This window comes from Nicotiana tomentosiformis, chromosome 7 (genome assembly GCF_000390325.3).
Source record: "Nicotiana tomentosiformis chromosome 7, ASM39032v3, whole genome shotgun sequence".
NCBI lineage: Eukaryota > Viridiplantae > Streptophyta > Magnoliopsida > Solanales > Solanaceae > Nicotiana > Nicotiana tomentosiformis.
In genome coordinates this window covers 82,885,207-82,902,760 of record NC_090818.1, presented here as the reverse complement: position 1 = coordinate 82,902,760, position 17,554 = coordinate 82,885,207, and the positions used below count along the sequence as shown (strand labels likewise).

Genomic DNA, 17,554 nt, shown 5'->3' with positions numbered 1-17,554 from the left:
ACAAACTTTGTTCATCTCATTACCTTCTCTCTTTTCTTTTCTTTCAATATCACTCTTTACCTCACTTGACATCCCACTCTTTTCACTCAAGACAACCTCTCCTTTTTCCTCTCTTGGAATGTCAACATGCACTCCCTTACTCCTCTCATTCTTTTCTCTCTCATATTTTTTCATATTCTCTTTAACAATCTTTTCATCTTCACAAATTTTGAGGGAGTCAAAGGCCCAAGAATGAGTTTCTTCCCTTTAATATCAAAAGAGTATCTATTTTTTTCTATACTATATGAAGCACTTCTATAGACATACCATGGCCATCCCAACAAGATATAAAAACTATTCATCGGAATGACATCACACCAAATCACATCTTCATACCTTCCAATAGAGAATGAAAAGAACACTCTTTTATCTACTTTTACCCCTTTCAACATGTAGGGTTCAATATGCTCAACACAAGGCAAGTTCAATTTCTCAACCATATGAGTGCTAATTAAGTTATAGCCAAATGCTTTGTCAATTCTAAGGGCATAAATTGCAGACATCACTTTAGCTCTTGTTTGAAAAATAACTTTACCATTGTCTTCCTTCCATTCGGTATACTGTAAGTTCGACTTTTCAAGTTGTTGAGTCATATCTTTCCTCCTTCCACTGTAACTACCTGTTTGAGACATCTTGACATAGATTAAGGAAAATATATATCTCTCAAATTTGGCTTTTTCCCTATAATGCTCTCACCTCTCTTGCCTTTTTTCCCTCTCGAAATAACCTTTGAACAAAATACTTTGTAGATTTATGGTTAAATCCAACTCATATAAAAGTTCTTAGTAGTAAAATATAGATTTTTGGTAAACAAATGAAAGAAGAACCAAATTCTAGAACTATTAGGCTCGGTTGAAACAAGACACGAACAAAAAGGAAATGATTATATATTTAGATTAGAAAGAGTAAGAAAAATTAAATTTTTGTCTTATCTTTGAAATCTGGGATCCCCTCTTCTTGTTTCCTTTGATAGTATTTGGAAACAAATTAGATACAAAAGAAAGTTCCTGGAGAGCAAGCAATTTTTTTTTAAAAAATTGATTTTCATTTTTTTTTGTTTTTCTTTTTAACTTTTTTTTTTTTTTTGCTCTTAGTATTCAAGAAATTCCCAGAATTATCAAGAACGAAACCTTGATAGAACCGCTCTGATACCACTTGATAACGACAAGGTCGGGAATCCAAACTAGAGTAAGAATTTGAAAAGTAAATGCGGAAGCAATAACAATAAGGAATTGAACAACTAGAACAAAAGGGCAGAAATAAAGGATATGGGAAAATTTAAGGAAAGAATTCCAAGAACTTCCAAGAACTCAAGTTATATAGCCTTGACAAGATCAAAGTAACAACGTCTTGATTTATTGAAGAAATCAAATGCCTTTACTTAAAAGCAAATCAAAACAATAGATTCGGATCTTGACTGCTTTACGAGTAACTTGAGACAGCAATTAATAACTAGTATTAATCGTCTTCTAAGAATACTACAAAGGAATCAAAGAGATCACAATAGAGAAGTAATCTTACTACCTTGAACTATGAACTAGTAAAGGTTGAAAGATAAATCTCAAAGCACAAGTAACAAAGGTTCAAAAGAACTCTCAAAGTATGATATACTTAATCATAATGAAGTGTCTCAATGAATGAGAAGAACTCCTTATTTATAGGAGTACTAAGGCATAAAAAGTCATTACAATTAGGTAGGGGGCTGCTAAGGGGTAACAAAGTCATCAAAATTAGGTAGGGTGGTTGCTAAGAAATAAGAAAAGTCACAAAATTAGGTAGGGGCGGCCAAATCCCTTTGGGGCAGATTTGGCCCTTAAAACTACTAGTTTGGGCCATTGGTTTGGACTCCAATTGGGCTACATTTCAAACACCCCCATTTGGACCTCTTTTAAGCTCATATTGGGCTCTTCTAGGTGCCCTTTTGCTAGATTTCAAGGGCCGAGTTCGGGACTCAATCTTCCTCCTCTTGGACTTCAATTTGGGCCACCAAATAATTGTAAAACTTGTATAATTTATCTCCTTTGGTCTTGAGCTCGTCCTCCACAATTAAAAGCTTCTTTATTTGCACTTGAAGTCTAATGGCCTTATTTTGCAACTCTTTAGCTTGACATATTGTTAAAGGCCATCTTTGAGATTCCAAAGCTTCATCCTTGTCCTTGAATAGAGTGTAGCTTCCTAGGATGCTATCATAGAGTAATACCTCTGAGAACTCCCTCATGTAGCTAGAGAAGCATTTGCTCCCCTAGACATCTCCCAAGTGGTATACCAACGTGTTGCTAGATCCTGTAATCTATATGCTGCCAATTCAACTAACTCTCTATCTATGGCATGCATAACTCTGAGGGGTCTAGCTACTTTGTCTAGAAAAACCTCGGGATTCTCTGCTGTACAGATCCCGTGAAAGCTGAAGGCTGTAATTGATGAGCTCAGACATCTACTTAAATTATGCTCGCTAGTTAAAGATAGTATAGTATAAAATCGTATCCGCAGGGATTGGAGTTAAACAATATTTTTGTAGTTTCTAGGTTGATTGCTATTAATGAGAATCTACAATCAAGATTTATATGACTAATAACTAAAATTAACTAAGAATCTAAAGCTATGACTAATGATTATCGAAACAAGGAATAAGCAAAGAATGTTATCAATGGGAGAAGATAGGGTTTTGATAGGATAGGTGCAAGATAATTTTTTGGGATCTAACTCTAGATAATTCACTTCTAATGTTTAAGTGAGTCTCTCGAATTCACTCAATTATTAGTTCAAACGTTCAGCAAAAATTCCTCTCTCGATTAAGTCTTAACCTCACAAGATGAACCAATTTAAGCACGTGAAGATATAAAAGAATGCATAGTGGATTGGTCTTTAGGAGAATCTCTCTCGATTATCCTCCTAACTAGGTTTAATCAATGATTCAACTAGCCTCTTTCAATTACTAAGAAGAATTAATGAACTCAATCAACAATGTAATGCGAAGATATCACAAGTCATGCCTCTCTCAATTACATGAACAAGTGAGTATAGATACAATAATTAAGTCATCCAAAATGATTCAATACATAAAACTAGATTTATAATCCACAAACAAATATCAATACACCAAATCCATCAAACCCTTAAGGGAAACTACTCCATAGATATGGAGCAATTCATCACAAATATGGTAAAAGTAAAGGAAAACATAAAACGATTCAAACTCGGGTCTTAAGTGAGGATGGAATGATGAAATCCTTGTGCTTTTGCTCCCCCAACTCCTCCTTAGCTTACTTAGGTATAAAGTGTGTCAAAAGTCCATAAACTAACGTTTTTCCATATATTTATACCAAGTAGGGTCAGCCCCCAACAAAATCACATTTTCCTAGCCGAAATAGGATATTTACTCTGTAAAAAATACACAGGTTCGCTGCATGGGGTGACGCGCCATGCAGGGCATTATTGGGGAAATCCAGAGAGTAGAAATCTGACAGACAAAAGGAAAATGAGCAGCTGCGACAGTGGAGATTTCTCAGAGTACAGATTTTTCTTGCGTCTTGAAGTCCAGACTTGGTCCTCGACCCCCGAACACGATTCCGGCTTAATCCCTTGGGATTTTACTCAGACCTCAAAGCTCCAAATCACTCAAATTCATTCCATAACATCTACATAGCTCAGAATCACACCCACAAGCCATAAACCACACAATAAGAGCAAAACACTATCAATTATAGCTCAAACACAAGTAAAGTGCAGTAAATTAGAGTGCAATAAGCGACTAAAATACGAGATTATAGACTACCATCAACACCCCACACTTAAACCATTGCTCGTCCTCGAACAATCAAACTACACTTCATATAGACACGGCCTTTTTAAACAACTCCCGTTACTCATCATACCAAGAATATTTAAAATAGATTAAGCACTCTAACGTAACATCCTCGCCTCAAGATTTGACTCACAAGCACTATACATTATTTATAACCCGCTCACTTACTCTAACGTAGAGGTCAACGACATTATCTTTCCTTCGTGAATCAAATGCCCTTACACAACAATAGAGAGTAGTTCCACACACAATAGACATTAAGAACAATTAGGACCTCAAGATAGAATGAATTCGCTCACTCTCAGAAACAACATTCATATGCCACAAAAGACATACCATAGGCTTTCACGTAGTGTACTACTCTACTAATTGAGCTCATTCAGTCAAAGATCAAGTAGGACTTTAATTGGTTGTAATGTAAGCTGCGGGACGGGGAGGATACATTTAGATATAAGAGTGACGCCACCTCCCTAAGCACTTTAATACATACATTGCATTGTTCAAAAACCCACACTTATGTCAAACCAAAACTCCACCTTCACATCAATATATGTCAATTCCCAACTTCTTTAAGCACAAATACATCAAGAGTTACCACTATCAAGGAATATGTTTTCACAATAATAGAACTATTTTTCTTTCTTTTTCAAAATAGTACACCTTTCTCCTTAGTTCAATAGTTTCACTCAAAAGCCAAACCAACCACCCCACACTTCAACTTTTGCAAAGTTCATATCAAATTCAAGTGCTCACGAGAAGTAAAAGGTTTAAATAGATGGTCAATTCAAACAAATGGGTAAGGCTTGTAATGTGATTGCATAGGAAACAGGATTACAGGCTCAACGGGGTTAACTAAGATACATAACAATTAGGTGGGTACTATCTTATAACTGGCATAACAAAGAAATGCCTATATCACTTCCAAGACTGAACAAAACTACTATTTCTCTTTGCAAACACACGAGGCAAGTTCTAGACATCAAATGCAATGCAATGAATAATACAAAACCTCACACACACGGCACATATTTCACTCAGGGTTGGACTCATCAAGACACTCTAGTCAAAGCAGTTAAGCAAAGTTAAGATCATCCAATTTAAGGTACTTATACAAGAGTCACAAACTGAGCCTCAGCGTCACAACTAAAGCACTTACTAATTCTCAAGGCATAATAAAGTTAAGAGATATCACCTTGAATTCAAATCATAGCACAAGGTTTCATACTCCTAACAAAAATAAAAACTAACTACACCCAGTTCAAACAAAACCCTTGGAAAAGAATCGAGGTACAAAGAAAATCAAGGGAAAATTATTACACTACCTACAAACTAAAATCTTTTTGTCTTTTTCTTTCAACTTTAATCCCTCAAGAAACCCGTCGAATGATATCCATCGTCGGGAAAATCGAAAATTTTAAAATTTTTATGTTTTTTTCAATTATTTTCTATCTCTAACTACTAAAACAACAAAAACTAAAACTAATATACATACATACAACATATTCCCCACCCCACACTTTAAGTTGTGGCATATCCCCATGACACACAATTAAAAAGCATAAGGTAAAGAAAACTTCCCTAAACATCTAGTCAGGGTCTGAGTCGAAGTCGGGCTCCATTCTTCGCCTTCGAACTAATGCGCGCATCCATGCAGACAGCTTCTTCTCAGCCTTCTTGGGGTACACCCCGCACTTATCTTTCTCACTCAGTGCAGCTTTCTCTTTCGAGCCCTTCACTTTCCATTCAACACTTGCAGCTGATTTTTCCTTTTGTGCCCCCTTTTCTACATTCATATCAAAAGTCACCGTCTCCTCGCCCACTCTAAGAATTATTTTCTTCTCATGTATATCCAATATTGCTCTATCCGTTGCTAAGAATGGTCTTCCTAAGATAAGGGGGACCTCCTTGTTTTCCTCCATTTTTACCACTATAAAATATATAGGAAATACGAACTTATCCACCCGAACTAACACATCTTCCACTATCCCCTCGGGTATTAAAGTTGTTTGGTTTGCCAGCTGCAACGATATTGGTGCAGACCTTATCTTACCAATCTCTTTCTCTAGTTTCCTGTAAATAGATAGAGGCATTAGATTAATTGAGGCACCATAATCACATAAGAACTTGTCAAAATTAATAGAGCCTAAAGAGCAAGGTGTAGTAAAACTCCCTGGATCTCCACACTTTTGTGGGAGTTTGTTTTGCAATATCTTGCAATGCTCTGTGAGCTTGACCACTGAGGTCTCTTCTATCTTACTCTTCTTGGTTAGGATTTCCTTCAAACATTTGGCATAAGCATGCATTTGTGAGAGCACTTCTGTGAATTGCAAATTTATATGAACCTGTTTCAGCACATCTAGAAATCTTGCAAACTGCTTGTCCAGCTTTTTTTCTCTACATAGCTTTTGAGGGAAAGGTAAAGCAAGCATATGTTCGCTCAAATTATGTTCCTCCCTTCTTGATTTTTATTCCTTCTTATTCTTCTCAGTTTTCATCGGGTCGTTCTTCTTTTTATCAACATTATTTTTCAGTTGCTCCCCACTTTCTTTTTCAAGTATCACATCCTTTTGGATCGGCATGGGATCTTTCAACACTTGCCTACTTCTCAAGGTTATAGAATTCACCGTTTCTTTGGGATTCTTTTCTGTATCAGCGGGGAGAGTTCCTGGAACCCTTTCAGATAATATTGTTGCAGTCTGTCTCACTTGTCTCTCCAGGTTTCGAAGAACACTGCACAATTATTTGATAGCTGCTCCATGAGCATCCATCCTCTCATCTATCTTGATAATGAAGTCCTTCATTAGATCCTCTAGACCAGGCTGGATGGGCTGTTGAGGCTGAAATTGCTGCCTCTACTGATTTTGGTATGTTGGAGCTCCTTGTCCTTGCGGTCTAGAGTTATTTTGTTGCCAAGCATTCGCAGTACCTCCAGGTGAACTCCATGAAACAACAGGGTGCCTCTGACCCATTGCATTGAAATTGTAGTTTCCCACAGCATTTACTTCCTCAGTTGAGGCTTGACACTCATGAGTAAGATGTCCTCTTCCACATATATCACAAGCTGCGTGAGGGTCACTTTGTGTCATAGCTAAGGTCAGCTTTCTTATTTCTTTAGCCATAGCATCAAGTTGTACCTGCACAGATATAGTAGCATCAACTTGGTGAACACTAGTTGATCTTCTTCTTTCAGCATTCTCAGATGGCCACTGATTAGCATCTTCAGATAACTCATCAAGAATTGTAACTATCTCCTTTGGAGTCTTCTTCATCAAGGGTCCTCCAGCTGCATTGCTCAATGTTCTACGTGAGGCCGGTGTCAATCCATCCCAAAAGTCCTGGAGTTGCATCCAGAGTTCAATTCCACTATGTTAACACTTTCTAACAATCTCCTTAAACCTCTCCCATGCTTCAAAAATAGTTTCATTCTCTTTCTGGCAGAAGTTATAGATTTCTCTTCTAAACTTGCCCGTTTTAGCTGAGGAGAAATATTTATCAAGGAATTTTCTGGTCATCTCCTGCCAAGTTCCAATTGATCTTGTGGGCAAGCTTCGAAGCCACTGCTCTGCATCATCTTTGAGAGAAAAAGGGAATGCCCTTAAGTACACAACATCTTGTGACACCCCATTGTATTGAAAGGTGTTCATAATCTCCTCGAAGTCCATTAGATGTGTGTTTGGATCTTTGTTTGGCTTCCCTCTGAAGACACAACAATTCTTAAGATTTTGGATCAACTCTTGCTTTAATTCGAAATTGTTTGCTGCAATTGGATGTATTCTAACACTTGATAAACCTTGATTGTAGACAGGTCTAGCATAATCGCCAAGTGGTCTCCCAAGAAAGGGTTGATGTTGATTAAGTCTATGACCCCTCTCTTCTTTGGGCTGCTTCTCTCGCAGCTAAATCCACATCATCTTCACCATTTCCAGCCATAAGTTCTTTGGTTGAAGATTGCCCAACCTTTTCTGTTGTCTCAGGGAGATTTCTTTCCTTCTTCAGCTGTCGCAATTGTTTTTCAATTTCTGGCTCATATGGTAGCACTTCCTTCGCAGAAGTTCTAGTCATGCACCACTCTGAACCTGTAACCTACGCACAGTCAAAGAACACCAACTGTAAAAAGGGAAAAATAAAATAAAAGAAAAAGAAAAATTCCTTAATTAACACTACAAACTATTTCAAACACTATTGATTGCCAATCCCCGGCAACGTCGCCAAAATTTGACGAGCTCGGAACACCACTTAAATTATGCTCGCTAGTCAAAGATGGTATAGTATAATATCATATCCACAAGGATTGGAGTAAAATAATATTTTCGTAGTTTCTAGATTGACTGCCATCCAGGAGAATCAACAATTGAAATTTATATGATTAATAACTAAAATTAACTAAGAATCTAAAGCTATTGACTAATGATTATCGAAACAAGGAATAAGCAAAGAAGGTTATCAATGGGAGAAGATAGGGTTTTGATAGGATAGGTGCAAGATAATTGTTTGGGATCTAACTCTAGATAATTCACTTCTAATATTTAAGTGAGTCTCTCGAATTCACTCAATTATCAGTTCAAACGTTCAACAAAAACTCCTCTCTCGATTAAGTCTTAAACTCACAAGATGAACAAATTTAAGCACGTGAAGATATGAAAGAATGCGTAGTGGATTGGTCTTTAGGAGAACCTCTCTCGATTATCCTCCTAACTAGGTTTAATCAATGATTCAACTAGCCTTTTTCGATTCCTAAGAAGAATTAATAAACTCAACCAAACAATGTAATGCGAAGATATCACAAGTTATGCCTTTCTCAATTACATGAACAAGTGAGTATAGATGAAACAATTAAATCATCCAAAATGATTCAATATATAAAACTAGATTTATAATCTACAAACAAATATTAATACATCAAATCCATCAAACCCTAAAGGGAACTACTCCATAGATATGGAGCAATTCATCACAAATATGGTTAAAGTCAAGGAAAACATAAAATGATCCAAACTCGGGTCTTAAGTGAGGAAGGAATGATGAAATCCTTGTGCTTTTGCTCCTCCAACTCCTCCTTAGCTTCCTTAGGTCTAAAGTGTGTCAAAATTCCAGAAAATAACGTTTTTCCATGTATTTATACCAAGTAGGGTCAGCCCCCAACGAAATTACATTTTCCTAACCGAAATAGGATATTTACACTGTAAAAAATGCACAGGATGACACGCCATGCAGGGCATTATTGGGGAAACCCAGAGAGTTGATTTCTGATAGACAACAGGAAAATGGGCAGCGCGGCACCCCACGCGCCGCGACAGTGGGGTTTTCTCATAGTACAAATTTTTCTTGCGTTTTGATGTCCAGACTTGGTCCTCGATCCCCGTATCATCACTCGGAGGACCTATATGTTGCCGTCTGGCTTGAGTAGCTGTAATGCTAGTCAACGATCTAACGACCTCCCTCATATCGTCCTGATGAGAAGTCAAAGGTGCAGTAGCTAGAGCACCCCTAACCTCTCCCAAAAGAGACAGAGTCTTTGAAGCTCCGGATGGAACCTCATGTCTGGACTCCTCATGCTCATCTAACTCAGGGGGTACTCTACTAGTACCCTGACCAACAATGGCTTTGCCCTTCTGGGCAACTGTGAGTCTCTTCGGTGGCATCGTTACATATAAAATGTTTCGTTAGAAGGCTGAATTCTTATAACATAGCTCTATCGTACGATCTAGAGAAGTAAGAAAGACAAACATCCTATAATGCCATGTAACCTTCTGTTAATAAGTATGGCATGCAACATACTCTTGAACAAGACTCTACTAGACACAGCATGTAGACACCCTAGGACTAAATTGCTCTGATACTATATTTGTCACGACCCTAAGTGCCAATCATCACTAATCCTGTTGATAATCTACTAAGCATGAATATAAATTGATAAACTCAATAAGCATAAGCATATCTTATAAGAATTGTACAATCTGAAAAGCCGACAACGCTAACACAAGATGACATATAAAAACATACTAACTACATAGGTGCATATCTACAGGCCTCTAGGAGTGCTGAACTGAACAAGTACTGGACAGGACAGGGCCCCGTCATACCCAAACTAGGTGACTGGACACATACCAAAAGATAAGTAATTCCGAGAGTAAGCAGAGTGACTCCAACAGCTGGTGGATGACCTACTAATGTGGCTCAAGGGCTGATCTATCTATACCTGCACACAAGAAACACAGAACCCCATAAGGGATGAGAGTACGATAAGTACAAAGTATGTAGGGTGCAATGCATATGTAAAGCATACTAAAGTATGACTGTAAGCTGGAAATCTGAATATAAGCTGGAAGCTAAACAAGAATCTGAACTAGCAACTGATCTGGAACTGAACTGAAGTTTAAGCTGAAACTGAACTACTATATGTACTGGTTCCTATCTGGCGTTATGGCTATATCCCCCCAGCAGGTAAATATATAATTAATAGGCCCTGCTGGTGTTATGGGCTATCTACCCCCCAGCATATAATCAATAGGACTCGTTGACGTTAGGATCCTTCTAGAATCAATTTAGAACCAAGGAACTCAAAATTTGTCCAACTCTTCGAATTTCCAAATATTTCGGTAGAGTTTCCCCTAAAACTGGATGATCCAACAAAAACAGCAAGCACCACACTATAAACGGGAATGGATACCCGGACAAAATGATAACATAAACTAAAGGAGATCCAGTTATCCACAATAGTGTCAAACGATCGACAAAACGAAATTATGAACGTAATGTCGGCTCATAATGACTAAATTGTGACATGAAAGTCTAAATATGATTTAGGAATAATATAAGCATGAACACATGATAATTAAGCTTATATAATCTTAAATGAAGCAATTAGGATCATATGAGGGTTAGGTATACATAAAACATCCATGTAACAGAACAAACGGAAGTCCGGATGGGCGATTCACACTTTTTGTTTTTGTTGTGTTTTGAAGTTCCAACCTAAACTAGTTTCTTCTATACTTCACATATGGAATTGAATACTATAAAAGGATACAATACATGCTAAAATTTCCCTTGAACAACTCATAAAAGATCAAGAAGAAAGGCTAGAACATAGCTCAACCAAATCATGTCGAAAACAAAACGAAAACTCTACATACCTCTTATGTTCTTGCTTCCAAACCATTCTCCCTTTGATCCACACCCTTTATAATGCTTGTATAGCTAAAATACAGAGGTTACAAGTCGAAGCTCTTTCCAAAACTTGAGTTATAAGGAGAAAGGAGGATGGCAAAGTCTTACCTATGCCGTAAGGATCGCGTTGATGTGTTCGCTTATCGATTTTGAGTTGCGGAGGATGGACTTGCTCCAAAACCCTAAGGAACTTCTTGGAGGGCTATGGAAGCTTTGCTTGTCTGTGAATTTGCTGTAAAATTAGGAAAAAGAAGACTAAGTATTCTATGTATTGTAAGGTTGAAAAGTCAACCACATGTGTGATTGACCGACCCTTCTTCCGACATTCAAATCTCTTTATCCGGATGTCGTATGAACGAACAGTTTATAGACACGGCTTGTAGACTCCCTAGGACAGAACTGCTATGATACCACTTTTGTCATGACCCAATCCGATGGGCTGCGACGGGCACTCGGCACCTTACTCAACCGAGTACCAACGTTACATATCATTCTTATCGTACTGTCATTGGCAAATGGGCCAAACGGGCCGTCATGGGTTAACCAGAATAAACATAAGGAAATACTCAATAGAAGATGACCCAATCTGATATAAAAACTTATACATGTGACATAGGGCCTATAAGACCAAAATTACACTGAACATAGGCCGACAAGGCCGTACAATCTTTCACGTACACGACACATGTCTACAAGCCTCTAAGGATACATAAATGTCATAAAGGTCGGGACAGAGCCCAGCCATACCAATAAACACATGTCCTAATCATACTGACCAATAGCAACTCTGGAGCAAATGAAGAGCATAAACATCTTTCGCTGAGCTGATAGCCTACTTGGAGGACTCTCGACCTGTCTATCGGAACTTGCGGGCATGAAACGCAGCTTCCCAGGCAAAAGAGACGCCAGTACAAATAATGTACCGAGTATGTAAGGGATGAAAATTAGTAAACAATAGACATGAGAAAAACATGGAGTAAAAGACTCGACATGTATGTCTGAATAACTCTGTGAATCATTAATATTTACAATGTCATGCATATGCGTAGAAATATCATACCATGCTTAGGTATATGTGTTCATAACATTATCAAACCTCTGAGGGCACCCATCATATCATCTCGGCCACTGTGGGCAAATCGTCAACGTATACCAGCTGATCAGGTAGTGGTGCGAATATAACGTCGTAACCTTTTTCCATATCCCATATACATATAATATACGCGTATATAATGCCATCCGGTCATGGGTCAATGTACATGTATAAATGCATGAAATGCATAAGAAATACATTAATAAGATTTCTCGAAATGTCATAAACATCAATTTGCCTTTCGGATAAACTTTATCAAATACGTATTTTTCTGAGACCCATGAACGGAAGATATAATAATAATTCACATGGGGAATAAAGAATATAGAAACCCCTAATATTTCTATGAATAGAGTCATTTATGAAAGTTGCGTATTTTGCTCGTTTCATTTGTATTATTTGGATCATGCCAAAAAGAAAGAAGGGATAGCCTTAACATACCTAAGCCGATTCTCTTGACAATTCCTCTAATATGCGTTGATTGCACAACACGTAATGGCGGATCGAAGTAGGGAAAAATCCGTGTGATATTCTTGAGAAAGATTATACCGTGCTCCATTAGAACATGCAAATCCCATTGCTATTACACAGTATAACTTCGTACTAAATTCTTGAAGCGATTTACGTTGCTATCATCTAATCCTGTATGAATTTTGTGGCTTCTTGTTGCTTGACTTGGACATTCTTTTATATAAGTTTGCTGGAGAGAATTCACGTTGCCATAAGCCTTATAAATCCATTTGTTTCTTTTGTAATAAATATCTCCATAATATAATTTAGAGGAGCTTTATATATTGGGAATTATTTTATACAAAACTTCTCCTATCATGCCACCAACTCATGAAGACCAATGAGTCATTATATGGGCATTAGTGGGCTGCCACGTTTGTCATCAAGCCTTATCCAATAATTCTCCCATTTCATAATAAATTATTAATCCCCCACTAATCCAATAATTAATCAATTTTTCATATAATTAAAAATTATCTCAAATTAAATAAAATACTGCTCACTTTTAACACACTTTATACACCTTACTATCATGGCCATGTGGTACCTTATATGACACTAGTCCATACATACCGGGTATTTTAGCTCGAGCCGTATTTTATCCCAAAATGTCAAACTTCGACGAAATTTATTTTTTTTAATTTTCTTACCCTCTCACCTTCACGAATTTACTTATCACTTGTTTGAAATAGCATAATACGTATGGCCTCAAAATAATCTCATTCCCGAGCTTACGTCGATTAACTTACGACCAAACTTTGACACACGAAAATGCGGGATGTAACATCTCATTTCCGAACTTCCATCAATTTACTTATGGCGTACTTTCACGTACGAAAATATGGGGTATAACAGTATAACTTTTCTGCGGTTGCATAGTCAACCGCATAATTGCTTCTGGACTGACCCTCTCTTGTCTCACTTCTGCGGCCATTATGCGGCCCGCAGAGTGATTCTGCGGTCGCATAATGGACTGCAGAAACGTGTTTTTCTACCAAAAATTTTTCTTTACTTTTCGGTGCATTGTTCAACCCAAAAAGTCCGAGCCGCGACACGTAAAACCAATTCGGCACCACGAAACATTATTTTCTTTTGCAAAAATTTTACGGGGCCTTACATTCTCCCCCACTCAGGATCATTCGCCCTCGGATGAGGGTCAAAATCTGTCATTAGCATCTTATGCAACTCAGTTTTTCATACCACACACCAGCAGCCCCAAATTTGACTAACTCCCTAAATTTCCAAAAAGTTCGCCAGAGTTTCCCTTGTAACTAGGCCTATCCACCTGCTAGAGAGCTCCAAAAACACATCCTAACAACATATACATAATCTAACGATGTAGCATAACACAAAACAATACCAACTGCGGCCTCACAAGCAATATTTTACTAGAAAGGAACACCCTTAACACCAATTGTACAAATGATACATAATTCATAGAAAGCAACTCTTAGAATTTTCATAAATCACAACTTTATAAATACATGGTTATTCAAACAAATAAGGATACTTTTTCTTCATTTCTTCCTCGGCCTCCCAAGTAGCCTCTTCAACCTGTTGGTTTCGCCATAACACTTTCACAGAGGAAATTTCTTTATTTCTTAATTTTCGGACTTGCCGATCAATAATAGAAACTGGAATCTGTTCGTAAGTCAATTTCTCATTTACCTCAATAGTCTCAACCGAAACAATGAGTGTCATATCTCCAACTACTTTCTTTAACATAGACACATGAAATACCGGGTGTACTAATGACATCTCAGGTGGTAGCTCAACCTTGTACGCCACCTCACCGATCGTCTGAATGATTTTGTATGGTCCGACATACCTCGGACTCAATTTTCCTTTCTTACCAAATCGCATTACCCCTTTCACGGGGAAAAATATTCAAGAATACCCAATCATCTTCTTTGAACTCCAAATCCTAACGACGAACATCCGAATAGGATTTCTGATGACTCTAAGCAGTATTCAATTGCTCCTTACTGATTTTAACTTTTTTCATAGTCTGATGTACGAGGTCTAGCCCTATCAACTCTGCTTCCCCAATTTAGAACCACCCAATGGTAGATCTACATCTCCTACCATATAAAGCCTCGAATGGTGCCATCTGAATGCTAGCATGATAGCTATTGTTGTATGCAAATTCTATGAGTGGTAAATGATCATCCCATCTACCTTTGAAGTCTAGAACACAAGCGCGCAACATATCCTCAAGCGTTTGAATAGTCCGCTCTGCTTTCCCGTCAGTCTGCGGGTGAAAGGTTGTACTAAGATTCACCTGAGTACCCAATGAATAGTGCTCCCCGATCAGAAATGATGGAAACTGGGGTGCCATGCAACCTGACTATTTCTTTGATATACAACTGAGCATATTTTTCCGCTGTATCGGTAGCCTTAATTTGCAAGAATTGTGCTGATTTCGTGAGTCGATCCACAATCACCCAAATAGAGTCAAACTTACGAGGAGTACGAGGTAATCTTACCACAAAGTCCATATTAATCATTTCCCACTTCTACATTGGAAAATCTATGTTTTGTGCCAACCCACCGGGCCTTAAGTGTTCGGCCTTCACTTGCTGACAATTCGGACATCTTGCCACAAAGTCCGCCACATTCCTCTTCATATCATTCCACCAATAGACTTCCTTAAGATCATGATACATTTTTGTAGAACTTGGGTACACGGAATACCTAGAAGTGTAAGCTTCAGTCATAATTCTTTCACGGAGACCATCAACGTTTGGAACACATAGTCGCCCTTGGTTCCTTAGTGTACCATCATCCATTTCAAGAGAAAAGGCCATAGTCTTATGTTTATGAATCCCCTCTTTCAATTGCACCGACAATGGATCGTTGTATTGCTTCTCTTTGACTTCCACAACAAGCGATGATTCAGCCCTATTTTGCACAATTACCCCTCCTTCACTAGAGTCCGCAAGATGAACTCCCAAACTAGCCAATCGGTGAACTTCCTTGGCCAATGGCCTTTGATATGCCTCCAAGTAAGACAAACTACCCATGGATTTCCGGCTAAGAGTATCTGCCACAACACTGGCCTTTCCCGGATGATATAGAATATCAATGTCGTAGTCCTTGAATAACTCAAGCCATCTTCTCTGCCTCAGATTCAATTCCTTCTGCTTGAAAATATATTGAAAGCTCTTATGGTCCGTAAATATATCAACATGGACCCCATATAAATAATGACGCCAAATTTTTAATGCAAATACCACTACCGCAAGTTCTAAATCATGTGTTGGATAGTTCTTTTCATGATTCTTTAGTTGCCTAGAAACATAAGATATCACCTTCCCATGTTGCATTAATACACACCCAAGCCCGATTCTTGAAGCATCACAATATACCACAAATCCATCTATACCCTCTGGTAGAGTCAACACCGGTGCCGTAGTCAATCTTGCTTTCACTCCTGAAAACTCTTTTCACAAGCATCTGACCATTGGAACTTAATCGCCTTCTATGTCAATTTAGTCAATGGAGAGGCAAGAGTAGAAAACCCCTCCACAAACTTTCTATAATATCCAGCTAAGCCTAAGAAACTGCGAATCTCTGTTGGAGTTGTAGGCCTTGGCCAATTTTTGACAGCTGAAATTTTCTAAGGATCAACCTTAATCCCCTCATTAGATACTACATGACCCAAGAATGTGACCGATTCAAGCCAAAATTCACACTTTGAAAACATTGCATATAACTAGTGCTGATGTAGGGTTTGCAGAACTACACTAAGATGATCAGCATGGTCTTCTCGACTTCGTGAATATACAAGAATATCGTCAATAAACACTATCATAAAAAAAGTCGAGGAATGGCTTAAAAACTCGATTCATAAGATCCATGAAGGCTGCTGGAGCATTTGTTAGCCCAAAAGACATCACTAGAAACTCAAAATGCCCATACCGGGCCCTAAAAGCTGTTTTTGGAATATTCCGCTCCCTGATCTTCAATTGGTGATACCCGGATCTTAAATCAATCTTGGAGAAGTACCTGACACCTTGAAATTGATCAAACAAGTCATCTATCCTTGGCAGTGGGTACTTATTCTTGATTATGACTTTATTAAGCTGCCAATAGTCAATACACATTCTCAGCGACCCATCTTTCTTTCTTACAAAAAGGACCGGTGCGCCCCAAGTCGACACACTTGGCCGGATAAAACCCTTTTCTAACATATCGATCAATTGTTCCTTTAGCTCCTTCAATTCTATCGGTGTCATTCTATAGGGTGGAATAAATATAGGATGCGTGTCTGGCATCACATCAATTCCAAAATCAATCTCCCTGTCTGGTGGGATCCGAGGGAGTTCATCCGGAAAGACTCCCGGAAATTCATTCACAACAGATACGGACTCAAGTATAGGTGCCTCAGCATCGGTGTCTGTAACCTGGACCAAATGGTAAATACATCCTTTACTGATCATTTTCGTGGCCTTAAAGTAGGAAATAAACCTACCCTTCCGAACTACATCATCACCCTTACACTCAATAACTCGCTCGTTTGGAAATTCGAACCTAACAGTTCTGGTTCGGCAATCAAGCTTGGAAAAACATGAATAAAGCCAATCCATCCCCATTATCACATCAACATCGACCATTCTTAATTCAATAAGATCGTCCACGGTGTCCCGACCACGCAACGTGATAACACAATCCCTATAAACCCGTGCGGCTCAAATAGACTCACCAACCAGAGTAGATATAGAGAATGGCTCATAAAGCTGTTCTGGTTCTATCCCAAATTCCATAGCAACATAAGATGTGACATATGACAAAGTGGAACCGGGATCAATAAGAGCATATACATCATGAAATTGGACAGTCAATATACCTGTGACAACATCTGGGGAAGCCTCTGAATTCTGGCGACCCCTCATGGCATAGAAACGGCCGGATCCTCCCAAACTCTGTGCTCCACC

At 38.3% G+C, this 17,554-nt stretch overlaps 1 pseudogene; it reads left to right on the top strand.

Annotated features, from left to right (window-relative positions):
* The first annotated feature begins 7,209 nt into the window (after positions 1–7,209).
* On the top strand, positions 7,210–7,308 carry LOC117275347 (small nucleolar RNA R71; annotated as a pseudogene).
* Positions 7,309–17,554: the final 10,246 nt, after the last annotated feature.